This window comes from Pristiophorus japonicus, chromosome 21 (genome assembly GCF_044704955.1).
Source record: "Pristiophorus japonicus isolate sPriJap1 chromosome 21, sPriJap1.hap1, whole genome shotgun sequence".
Lineage (NCBI taxonomy): Eukaryota > Metazoa > Chordata > Chondrichthyes > Pristiophoridae > Pristiophorus > Pristiophorus japonicus.
Window position 1 is genome coordinate 49,386,018 of NC_091997.1, and position 13,332 is coordinate 49,399,349.

General features: G+C 46.2%; 1 protein-coding gene across 13 annotated transcripts in view; it reads left to right on the forward strand.

Moving 5' to 3' along the window:
* The window catches only part of tanc2a (tetratricopeptide repeat, ankyrin repeat and coiled-coil containing 2a), a 1,120,879-nt gene that overhangs the window by 43,664 nt on the left and 1,063,883 nt on the right, over positions 1-13,332 (forward strand). For 9 of the 13 annotated variants that reach the window (XM_070864737.1, XM_070864742.1, XM_070864736.1 and 6 more), the window contains exon 1: positions 3,822-4,214. The exons of 3 other annotated variants lie outside the window; for them this stretch is intronic. The gene's annotated coding sequence lies outside the window, so the exon portion shown is untranslated. Of the gene's footprint in view, positions 1-3,821; positions 4,215-7,828; positions 7,929-13,332 lie in introns of those variants that run through there. One more of the 13 variants, XM_070864739.1, reaches the window with a different exon arrangement.

Genomic DNA, 13,332 nt, shown 5'->3' on the forward strand with positions numbered 1-13,332 from the left:
TGCAAACTAACCTTTTGGGATTCATGCACAAGGACCCCCAGGTCCCTCTGCACCCCATTCAAATAATATTCCCTTTTACTGTTTTTTTTCCCAAGGTGGATGACCTCACACTTTCCGACATTGTATTCCATCTGCCAAACCTTAGCCCATTCGCTTAACCTATCCAAATCTCCTTGCAGCCTCTCTGAGTCCTCTACACAACCCGCTTTCCCACTAATCTTAGTGTCATCTGCAAATTTTGTTGCACCACACTCTGTCCCCTCTTCTAGGTCATTTATGTATATTGTAAACAGTTGTGGTCCCAGTACTGATCCCTGTGGCACACCACTAACCACTGATTTCCAACCGGAAAAGGACAGATTTATCCCGACTCTCTGCTTTCTGTTCGCCAGCCAATTCTCTATCCATGCTAATACATTTCCTCTGACTCCGCGTACCTTTATCTTCTGCAGTAACCTTTTGTGTGGCACCTTATCGAATGCCTTTTGGAAATCTAAATACACCACATCCATCGGTACACCTCTATCCACCATGCTCGTTATATCCTCAAAGAATTCCAGTAAGTTAGTTAAACATGATTTCCCATTCATGAATCCATGCTGCGTCTGCTTGATTGCACTATTCCTATCCAGATGTCCCGCTATTTCTTCCTTAATGATAGTTTCAAGCATTTTCCCCACTACAGATGTTAAACTAACCGGCCTATAGTTACCTGTCTTTTGCCTGCCCCCTTTTTTAAACAGAGGCGTTACATTAGCTGCTCTCCAATCCACTGGTACCTCCCCAGAGTCCAGAGAATTTTGGTAGATTATAACAAATGCATCTGCTATAACTTCCGCCATCTCTTTTAATACCCTGGGATGTATTTCATCAGGACCAGGGGACTTGTCTACCTTCAGTCCCATTAGTCTGTCCAGCACTACCTCCCTAGTGATAGTGATCATCTCAAGGTCCTCCCTTCCCACATTCCTATGACCAGCAATTTTTGGCATGGTTTTTGTGTCTTCCACTGTGAAGACGGAAGCAAAATAATTGTTTAAGGTCTCAGCCATTTCCACATTTCCCATTATTAAATCCCCCTTTTCATCTTCTAAGGGACCAACATTTATTTTAGTCACTCTGGAGTTTTACAATGACAAAACAAACCTCGCAAGAGGTACAGTGAGCAGGAATGATTAAAAAGCTGTACAATATTAAACTATACAGTATTTATTATCAGAGTATTGCTAAATCCCCAAAACACTAGTAAAAATTATAGAATTCCATATGGTAAAAGCGGAATTTAATTTATGACCCTGGTAATTACATACTAGTTGGACATTTGTTGCAAGTGTTGTCACCAGGCACTGACTAGTCAGTATATTGGTTACAAGGAAAAACTGCGCTTAAACTATAGATTTTCAACTTGGGATCCCGGGGGCTTGGATCAGGAGATCTCCGAGGTCATCCGACTGTCAAAATGTTCTTGATTTATTTTTTGTATTTGACTTAGTATCACATTATTTATATTGCAGTATGTTAAAAAAAAAACACATTTCTGGAATTATACAGCACTATTTTCCCTTTGGTAGCTATCGCAGATTTTTTATAAGCTAGTAAAAATAATTTATTGTCAAGATTCCTGTATTTTAATAATTGATGGCTGTACCCAACCAACAAATAATTGAATAACACAGATCAAATCAATAAAATGTAAAACATCGTGTGATATGCTTTTTGTGTGGCTCTTGCGTGGATCCTGTGTACTAACTAAGTAAAAAATCTGCGATAGCTACCAAAAGGAAAATAATGTTATATAATTGCAGAAGGCCATTTAAGATGGAGATGAGGAGGAATTTCATCACTCAAGAGGGTTGTGAATGTTTGGAATTCTCTGCCCCAGAGGGCTGTGTGTGTGGAGTCTCTGAATATATTCAAGGCTGAGATAGACAGAATTTTGGAGTCGAGGGGAATCAAGGGATATGGAGATCGGGCGGGAAAGTGGAGTTGAGGTCGATGATCACCATAATCTTATTGAATGGTGCAACAGGCTCGATGGGCCGTAGGGCCTATTCCTGCTCCTATTTCTTATGTTCGTATTAATCTCCCAAAATGCCCCATCATCGCTGGCGACAGACCTGTTTCCACCAGTAGTTCTCACTCCAGCCCTTATGCTGCTCAACATCTGTTCTTCATGTCCAGGAGCACAAAGTCCAAATATTTGGACTTTCAGAAGGCTTTCGACAAGGTCCCACACAAGAGATTAATGTGCAAAGTTAAAGCACATGGGATTGGGGGTAGTGTGCTGACGTGGATTGAGAACTGGTTGTCAGACAGGAAGCAAAGAGTAGGAGTTAATGGGTACTTTTCAGAATGGCAGGCAGTGACTAGTGGGGTTACCGCAAGGTTCTGTGCTGGGGCCCCAGCTGTTTACACTGTACATTAATGATTTAGACGAGGGGATTAAATGTAGTATCTCCAAATTTGCGGATGACACTAAGTTGGGTGGCAGTGTGAGCTGCGAGGAGGATGCTATGAGGCTGCAGAGTGACTTGGATAGGTTAGGTGAGTGGGCAAATGCATGGCAGATGAAGTATAATGTGGATAAATGTGAGGTTATCCACTTTGGTGGTAAAAACAGAGAGACAGACTATTATCTGATTAGGAAAAGGGGAGGTGCAACGAGACCTGGGTGTCATGGTACATCAGTCATTGAAGGTTGGCATGCAGGTACAGCAGGCAGTTAAGAAAGCAAATGGCATGTTGGCCTTCATAGCGAGGGGATTTGAGTACAAGGGCAGGGAGGGGTTGCTACAGTTGTACAGGGCGTTGGTAAGGCTACACCTGGAGTACTGTGTACAGTTTTGGTCTCCTAACTTGAGGAAGGACATTCTTGCTATTGAGGGAGTGCAGCGAAGGTTCACCAGACTGATTCCGGGGATGGCGGGTCTGACCTATCAAGAAAGACTGGATCAACTGGGCTTGTATTCACTGGAGTTCAGAAGAATGAGAGGGGACCTCATAGAAACGTTTAAAATTCTGATGGGTTCAGACAGGTTAGATCTAGGAAGAATGTTCCCAATGTTGGGGAAGTCCAGAACCAGGGGTCACAGTCTAAGGAAAAGGGGTAAGACATTTAGGACCGAGATGAGGAGAAACTTCTTCACCCAGAGAGTGGTGAACCTGTGGAATTCTCTACCACAGAAAGTTGTTGAGGCCAATTCACTAAATATATTCAAAAGGGAGTTAGATGAAGTCCTTACTACTCGGGGGAATCAAGGGGTATGGCGAGAAAGCAGGAATGGGGTACTGAAGTTGCATGTTCAGCCATGAACTCATTGAATGGCAGTGCAGGCTAGAAGGGCCGAATGGCCTACTCCTGCACCTATTTTCTATGTTTCTATGTTTCTAAAAGTGTAAGTGGTATTTTTAGCATTAAGTCTATCTGTTACTAAGTTTTATTCAATATCACAGTACGAATACTTCTTTAAATTGTATAAATGTTGAACACTTTTCCTACCAGAGTTGGCCAAGTTGTACTTTAAGAGATTGCTGACAGGAGGCGCTGTAACCGCCATTGACGGCTCTCACCTCGTCCAACCTCAATGCAAACTACAGGACATCCATTGTTCCTCGCACCTCATGGACATTCAAATAATTTAATATTTTTCCATCCGCTAAACTGATTGGCAACTTGTCCCGTCAATTACCGGGGGTTCGCACTGTGATTGGTCGAACGACTTGATTCGCTCTGTACCAATCGGAGTGACGGATGGCGAGAGAAGGCGGTGTGATTGGTTGAGAGTGCTGAGGGGGGCGAGGATACGCGGCGGATCCGGTGCCGCCCCTCCTGCCGGCTCGCGGTGCCTGAGGTGTGAGCGTGCGATTCCAACGGTGAGAGTTGCGCGGCGGTGGAGGGCTGTCCGCTGAGATTTCGATCGAACGAAGTGGGGGAAGGCTTTCAATTGAAGGAAAAACTGACGGGAAAGATAACACCAAATAGTTTATATATTTGCGCAGAATTTATTTTGTCAAGGAGGGAAGGATTTTTTTTCGATTTGAAAAAAAAATTCCACACAAAATTTGACGCCTAAAAGAGCTGAGGTTTGGATTGTAAGCAGTGCCGGGGATGGCGGGGTCCCGAGCGGGGAATGGCGGCCTCCTCCTCAGCCGCCAGTGAAGGAGGCTTTCTCCGGCGCCACCGACACACGGGAGACGGCAGCTGTCCACCTCAGGTGAGAGAGAAAAGGGGGAAAAAAATAACCTGCGGAGCTTCAGGCATAAATAAACCGCAGCAACAGACGCGGGGTGGGGGATAACGCTGCCAGCAGCACCCGTGTTTATAATTCTTCCACTCTCCAGTATGTGTTGGATCTAAACGATGTGTTTGCTTCCATTCCACATTGGAGGGGAAAGCGAGATTGCATCCTTGGTATTGACAACCCCTGCAGTATATATCATTATACATATAGAAAATTATTCAATTATATCCTAGTTTGCTATAAATATTGTAAGGGTGGGTGGGGGGTTGTGTTGTGGCAGTTGTAGCCGGAGCAATACTAGGATGGTGTTTTTTTTGTGTCTCATGCCGTCTTTCTCCACTCCTCCAAGAAAACAAAAGGATACATACATGTGTACTAATATATCAGGTGGAATCATCACTAGTGCATACTGAAATAAATGGGTGTGTGCAGAGTTTAGTGCTAGGATTGATTGTTGGGGGAGGGATTGATCTCTATTTAGGAAATTAGGAATTTCATGGAAAATCGGTTATTTATACATTCAGAATATGTGTACAGGACATCTCTGTGGTTACATATTTAAATCAAATTAAGACACTGCTTTTGGTAGGCAAGTTCACTTCACTTAGCTCCTGGATAACAGAAGACTAATCTTGGAAAGGGAAATAATTTTGTGGTATGTCTGTGGATAATTGAAATGAACATGTCAGTTGACAGTTTTAAAACAAAAATATTCCCCATCCTGTTCTTGTGGAAAATACCGTTATGAAAATATGAATAATTCACAACTGTCACGATAAATCATTCATTTCCACGGAATTCTAAAATATAAATGGTGTGCAAAAATACTTGTTTGTAATTCAATACTGAAAGCTGTTGACTCACTACCTGTTGTCTTGTCTTTGGTTAAAATAACTCCATGTCTGTCATGTGCATAATTTAAATTTGTACATCGAGTAGTTATATATTAATATGGTAGCTACATATAGAAGTGGTAGTCTGTGATCATTGCTGATGTTTTATTTGGAACCCAGGAAAGTGAGTATAGCTGCTGGCAGTAAATCTATGAATACTTATGTTATTTCTAAGGGGAAGAGGAGCTATATTTCAACAATGCAGATGTGAGCTTTTAAAAGCTTCAAAAAAATTGTTACTGTGTTGTACACGGTTGTATGCTTTCACATGTCCTGGTAGAATAGAGAGCGAGTACATTCACCTTCCCAGGTTACATGAGATTTGCAGATATGTAAATTGAGAGCTCTTATACATATACACAATCCTTTACATTTGAGTAGACTTACTAGCTGGCAGGATTAGTGTCTTTCTGATAAGAGTCTTGGGTCACAGGAAAGGAGGAGCGACGATATCCTTTATTTTAAGGACGAGCCCAAAAAATCCTAATATTCAACATCAGCGTGACAACTTCTGATAAGGAAAAAGCTAAAATGTCTTGTTTCAAATAATTAATTGAAAGACTGGATTTCCTAGTTCTTACCATTGAGGGAGAAGAATTTCTGAAGTGTGTTCAGGAGAACTTTCTTAATCAGTATTTTTCTGGCCCGGTGAGGAAGGAGGCATTGCTGGATCTGGTTCTGGGGAATGAGATAGGCCAAGTGGAGCAAGTGTCAGTAGGTGAACATTTAGGGAACAGTGATCATAATATCATACAGTTTAGATTAGTTATGGAAAAAGACATGGAGCAATCTAGAGTAAAAATACTTAATTAGAGGAAGGCAAATTTCAGTGGGATGGGAACGGATCTGGCCTGGGTAAATTGGAATCAAAGATTGGCAGGCAAAACGAGGAAATAGTTTGAGTACAGTCAAGGCACATTCCCACGAAGGGAAAGGTAGGGCAACCAAAGTCAGAACTCCCTGGATGACGAAAGATGGAGTAAGATGAAGCAGAAAAAGAGCGTGTATGACAGCTGTCAGGTCGAGGATATATCTGAGAATCAGGCTAAATATAGAAAGTTCAGAGGAGAAGTGAAAAGAAAATGAGGTAAAGAGAGAGTATAAGAATAGAATGGCAGCTAACATAAGGTAATCCAAAAGTCTTCTATAGGCATATAAATAGTAAATGGGTAATAAAAGGAGAGCTGTGCATGGAGGCAGAGGGTATGGCTTGAGGTACTAAATGAGTACTTTGCATCTGTCTTCACCAAGGAAGAAGATGCTGCCATAGACATAGTAAAGGAGAAGGTAGAGGAGATACTGGATAAGATAAGAATTGATAAAGTCGAGGGACTAGAAAGTCTGGTTGTACTTAAAATAGACACGTCACCAGGACTGGATGGATGCATCCTTGAACGCTGAGAAAAGTGAAGGAAGAAATCGCGGGGGTACTGGCCATAATCTTCCAGTCCTCCTTCGAAACTGGAGTCATGCCAGAGGACTGGAGAATTGCAGCTGTTACACCCTTGTGCAAAAAGGGGTGTAAAGATAAACCCAGCAACTACAGGCCAGTCAGTTTAGCCTTGGTAGTGGGGAAACTTTTAGAAACAGTAATCGGGGACAAAATTAACAGTCACTTGGACAAGTGTGGATTAATTAAGGAAAGCCAGCACGGATTTGTTAAAGGCAAATTGTGTTTAACCAACTTCAAGATGACAGACAGGCAGGTGGAATGGGCAGACATGTGGCAGATGAAATTTAATGCAGAAAAGTTTGAAGTGATACATTTTGGTGGAAAGAATGAGCAGAGGAAATATAAACGAAAGGGTACAATCCTAAAGGCGGTGCATGAACAGATATCTAGGGGTATATCGTTGAAGGTGGCAGGGCAGGTTGAGAAATCGGTTAAAATAACTTATGGGGATCTGAGCTTCATGAATAGAGGTTTAAGAGTACAAAAGTGTGGAAATTATGATGACCCTGTATAAATCTGTGTTTCGCCTTCAACTGGAGTATTGTGTCCAATTCTGGGCACCTGAAGGAAGGAAGGAATAATGAACTACCCAGAGAAACATAGACTTTTCACTTCACCTTGCCCAAAACGGACCTCTATTGCCCACTTTAACCAAAAAGTGGAAACTAAGCCAGAAACATCGGCGGAAAATTAAGCCCCCAAGTTTCGGCTCTCATCGCCGAACAGACCGCTGAGGTGATCGCCCGCACATTGCCCATCCAACTTTCGGCATATCGCCGGCACTTTGCTGGGCTGATCGCTCGCCGAGAACATCGCTGGATAATAGTTGCTTTTCCCGGGCCTTCCTCATCGAAATGGGCACTACGGACGCCATTTCGAATTTCAGAGGAAGGGAGGCGTCAACAAAAAAACTGCAGCTAAGATAATTGTTAATTATTTAAGGCTATTTTATAGATAGATCGACTCAGATTTATTATATTTCATTGTACAATTGTAGCTTAGTACATTAGGCATTTTTTAACTGAAAAGTGCATTTATAATAAGGGGAAAAAAATTATTGCTAGTGATGGGGCCTGTGCTTTCTGTGCCATTACTCGTAACTGCTCACAAGTTGGTTTCTGAAAGGATCAATCGAAGGTGGCAGAGTAATGCGTAGACAGACAGACGAGGCGAGCGTACAGCCAACGAAGGTACTTGGAAAAGCAATCTTACCTCAACTTGTCTGAAAACATGTGTCTTAGGAGGCTGCGCTTCCGGAAGGAGGTCATTGATGAGATTTGCGAACTCGTCAAGGATGATTTGCAACCTTCCAGCGCCATCAGAACTGCACTGTCCGTTGAGGTAAGGTTACTGCAGCACTAGCCTTCTATGCATAGGGATCCTTTCAGGCTTCAGCTGGCGACATCTGTTGTATTTCTCAGCACGCCGCACACTGCTGCATTCGGCAGGTGACTGAAGTCCTTTATGCTCAAAGAATGAACTTTATAAGCTTTCCAATGACCAGGTAGGGCTTTGGGTTTCTCCAGAATAGCAAACTTCCCCAAAGTGCAGGGAGCAATAGACTGCACGCACATCGTCCTGAAAGCACCTTTACAGAACGAAGGGTGTTTTGTAACAGAAAGGGATTCCACTCCCTAAATATGCAGCTTGTTGTTGACCACAGCCAACTCATTCTGACAGTTAATGCTACCTTTCCTGGCAGCATCCATGATCGCACATCCTACGTGAGAGTGCTATCCCTGATCTGTTTGTCAATCAGCCAGAAGGTCACGGATGCTGGGGTATAAGGGATATGGCCTTGTCAGCTAGCTGATGACCCCACGAGGTAATCCTGTCACTGAAGCAGAAAAATGTTACAACGAAAGCCACATTGTGACATGGAACATCGTCGAGAAGACAATTGGAGTCCTAAAGCAGCGCTTCAGATGCCTAGACCACTCTGGTGGCAGCCGACAGTACCACCCTGACCAGGTCGCTGAGTTTATTGTGGTGTTGCATGCTATATAACCTAGCAATAAAGAGAGGACAGAAAATGCATGATGAGGCTGCAGGTCCACCTCCAGAAGGCCCCTCCCTCTCTCTCTCCCTCCCTCCTCCCCCCCCTCTCTCTTTCCCTCCCCTCTCTCTCTCTCTCTCCCTCCCCCTCCCGCTCAGCGGCACGAATGGCTGCAGAATTCTTCCTGGCTGAAGCACTTTCACACAGGTAGGAAGATGGTTTATTGAATCTTTTCGTGGCTTATAAATGTTTATTCAGGTTGGATTTATTTGTATATTATTTGTAGAAGTATAAATACGGACCTGCTCCCCCGCCCCGACCCGACACCCGCTCCCCCCCCCTGCCACGACCCGACACCCGCGCTCCCCCCGACCAGACCCGCGCTCCTGTTCCCCGACCCGACCGACCTTCTCCCTCCTCCTCTCTCTCCCTCCCCCCCCTCCTCCCCTCCCCCCGTCTCTCTCCCTCCCCCCCTCTCTCTCTCTCCCTCCCCCCCTCTCTCTCTCTCCCTCCCCCCCCTCTCTCTCTCCCTCCCCCCTCTCTCTCTCTCCCTCCCCCCCCTCTCTCTCTCTCCCTCCCCCCCTCTCTCTCTCTCCCTCCCCCCCTCTCTCTCTCTCCCTCCCCCCCTCTCTCTCCCTCCCCCCTCTCTCTCTCCCTCCCCCCCTCTCTCCTCCCTCCCCCCTCTCTCTCTCCCTCCCCCCTCTCTCTCTCCCTCCCCCCTCTCCCCTCCCCCCCCCTCTCTCCCTCCCCCCCCCCTCTCTCCCCCCCCCCCTCTCTCCCTCCCCCCCTCTCTCTCTCCCTCCCCCCCTCTCTCTCTCCCTCCCCCCCTCTCTCTCTCCCTCCCCCCCTCTCTCTCTCCCTCCCCCCCTCTCTCTCCCTCCCCCCTCTCTCTCTCCCTCCCCCTCTCTCTCTCCCTCCCCCCCTCTCTCTCTCCCTCCCCCCCTCTCTCTCTCCCTCCCCCCCTCTCTCTCTCCCTCCCCCCCTCTCTCTCTCCCTCCCCCCCTCTCTCCTCTCCCTCCCCCCCTCTCTCTCTCCCTCCCCCCCTCTCTCTCTCCCTCCCCCCCTCTCTCTCTCCTCCCCCCCTCTCTCTCTCCCTCCCCCCCTCTCTCTCTCCCTCCCCCTCTCTCTCTCCCTCCCCCTCTCTCTCTCCCTCCCCCCTCTCTCTCTCCCTCCCCCCCTCTCTCTCTCCCTCCCCCCCTCTCTCTCTCCCTCCCCCCTCTCTCTTCCCTCCCCCCCTCTCTCTCTCCCTCCCCCCTCTCTCTCTCCCTCCCCCCCTCTCTCTCTCCCTCCCCCCCTCTCTCTCTCCCTCCCCCCCTCTCTCTCTCCCTCCCCCCCTCTCTCTCTCCCTCCCCCCTCTCTCTCTCCCTCCCCCCCTCTCTCTCTCCCTCCCTCCCTCTCTCTCTCCCTCCCCCCTCTCTCTCTCCCTCCCCCCTCTCTCTCTCCCTCCCCCCTCTCTCTCTCCCTCCCCCCTCTCTCTCTCCCTCCCCCCTCTCTCTCTCCCTCCCCCCTCTCTCTCTCCCTCCCCCCTCTCTCTCTCCCTCCCCCCTCTCTCTCTCCCTCCCCCCTCTCTCTCTCCCTCCCCCCCTCTCTCTCTCCCTCCCCCCTCTCTCTCTCCCTCCCCCCTCTCTCTCTCCCTCCCCCCTCTCTCTCTCCCTCCCCCCTCTCTCTCTCCCTCCCCCCTCTTCTCTCTCCCTCCCCCCTCTCTCTCTCTCCCTCCCCCCTCTCTCTCTCTCCCTCCCCCCCTCTCTCTCTCCCTCCCCCCCTCTCTCTCTCCCTCCCCCCCTCTCTCTCTCCCTCCCCCCTCTCTCTCTCCCTCCCCCCTCTCTCTCTCCCTCCCCCCCTCTCTCTCTCCCTCCCCCTCTCTCTCTCCCTCCCCCCCTCTCTCTCTCCCTCCCCCCTCTCTCTCTCCCTCCCCCCCTCTCTCTCTCCCTCCCCCCCTCTCTCTCTCCCTCCCCCCTCTCTCTCTCCCTCCCCCCTCTCTCTCTCCCTCCCCCCTCTCTCTCTCCCTCCCCCCTCTCTCTCTCCCTCCCCCCTCTCTCTCTCCCTCCCCCCCTCTCTCTCTCCCTCCCCCCCTCTCTCTCTCCCTCCCCCCCTCTCTCTCTCCCTCCCCCCCTCTCTCTCTCCCTCCCCCCCTCTCTCTCTCTCCCTCCCCCCCTCCCTCTCCCTCTCCCTCCCCCCTCCCTCTCCCTCTCCCTCTCCCCCTCCCGCTCAGCGGCATGAACGGCTGCAGAATAGGAAGATGGTTTATTTAATCTTTTCGTGGCTTATAAATGTTTATTCAGGTTGGATTTATTTGTATAATTGTAGAAGTATAAATAAGGATTTATTGTTGAATTTAATGAGTTCCCTTCCTCCTCCCCCCCCCCCACCTCGTTCTGGACGCCTAATTTGTAACCTGCGCCTGATTTTTTAATGTGTAGGACAGGTTTTTTCAGTTCTACAAAAATCTTCACTGGCTCCATTCTACTTTAGTTTGGAGTACATTTCCCTGTGGAAACTTTCAAATCAGGCGTCAGTGGCCGGACACACCCCCTTTTGAAGAAAAAATTCTGTTCTAAACTAGAACTGTTCTACCTGACTAGAACTGCAGAAAAAAAAATGTGGAGAATTGCGATTTCTAAAATTGTCCGTTCTCCACCAATTGCTCCTAAAAATCAGGCGCGAATCATGTGGAAACTTGGGCCCATTATCTGAAGAATTGTGAATGGAGCTGAATATTGTACAGTCATCAGTGAATTGCCCCACTGTGGCCTGTTGGAATTTCTGTTATTTACTATAAACTTAAATGATCTGAATTTAGGAATTGAGAAAACAAAATCAAAATTGGCTGCTGACACCAAATTGTAACGAGAATTGTCAAAGATTGGAGGATGATATGGATGGACATAGAAAAAATTGTAGGAACACATTTTGGAAGTAATAATAAGGGAATGAAGTGCAGCATAAAAGGTGATAATTTAAATGGAGTAGAGGGCCAGAGACACATTAGTGTGCCAATACATAGATCATTATAAAGGTGGAAGAGCAAGTAGGTAAGGTCATAAAAATGGCAAATTAATTCTTGGTTTTGTATCTGGGGCATAGAATACAAAATGAGGAAATAATGCTTAACTTGTATAAAACCATAGGCTAGTGATTGGAATATTGTGTATAGTGTGAGTTACTATGGGCTCAATTTTCCCCAGTGATTTGCGCCATTTTTTTGGAGCAGGCTGCTCTTTTTGGCCTCAGTGGGAAAACTGTTTTTTCCAAATCAATTTGCACCAGCGTAACTCAGTAATGATTTTTTTAGGTCAATTTTTTTTTCAGCCAAAGTGGGTGTAACCAGCCACCTACGCCAATTCTGGCCATTTAGGGAAGTTTGGCCAGCTGAGAGTTACTCCACTTGTGCTTAGGCAGTGTATGACCTCTGCAGAAAAACCTTCAGGAGAGTTAAGGAAATCGGTGCAGCAGATGCCCGGACATACTAAAAGAATTGAAAAACACATAGCAACAACTTACCTCCAACCCCGCCCGAAGGCTGTCCGGTCCCATTCTCGAGGGAGAGGGACCAGGAGAATGGGGACCGAGAATGGGACCGGACCAGCAAGCCCTTTGGGTGGGGTTGGAGGAAAATTGTTGCGATGTGTTTTTCAATTCTTTTAATGTGTTGGGAACTGGCTGTATGCTTCACTTTGCAGCCTCAGCTCGCATTGTGTCCCTTGTTACCATGGCAGTCCGATCTTTTTGGCGCAGATCAATGCTCGACCCACAAAACTAAAGGTCGGGTTATGCCACGCCAAAATGAAGAAATCCAATGGGGAAACAGAATTTTTTTTTTTGCTGTACTTGGGGCCCCCAAAAATCGGGCGTAACTCTTCAAGTACGCCAGGAAAATGCTTTGGGGAAAATTGAGCCCTAGATTATAAGAAAGATGTAAAAGAAATGGGAAAGGTATAACTAGGATGTTACAAGAGATGAAGGAATTCAGTTATGGAGAAAGACTTGAAGAGCTGAAGCCTTTTTTTAATTGGAACTGAGAACGGGTGCTCTGAGGTTTTAAAGATTATGGTGGGGCAAATATTAAAAGATTGTTTTCATTGGTTGGTGAGATGGTACCAAGCAAGTGCAGACTTAAGATAATTGTAAAGAAAAGTTAGAAAAAATCTTTACAAGAGAGTGTTTAAAATATGAAATTTGTCACAAACTGTTAAGCAGTCAATATATACTTTTAAAAGGGAATTAGTTGATTGGAAAAGAGGAATGTAAAGTATGGGAAGTGAGCAGGAAAGTGAAATTAAGCTAGGTGGCTCACAGAAAAACACTGGCACAGACTTGTTGGGTGGATGCACTGGTTCTTTGCTGCAACTCAAGATTCTAAGGTGTGTAGATAAAAGTGACACTAATGTTTGTTATAATTACAGTCTCTATAATCATAATCTATAAGACAAATGGGCATTGATTTTGAAGAGGGAAGATGGTGGAATTTAGATTTAATTATTTACACCAAGTCTAGAGGAATATATTGGACAGATTACCGAGGGAGGTTGTGTAGGTGGATACTGTTGACAAATTATACCTATTTGCAGGAGAAAAAGCGATTTAAAGGGTTTGAGATACAGATAATGTATGACATCTTTTTGAACTATGATCTGGTCTCTTCGTGATGTATTTGTGAAAACCCAAATAGGAAGAAGAAAAATCTGATGCTGGAAATTGAATTTGGCAATTAATTTAGAACTGATACACTCAAGACTGATGTGGCAATGA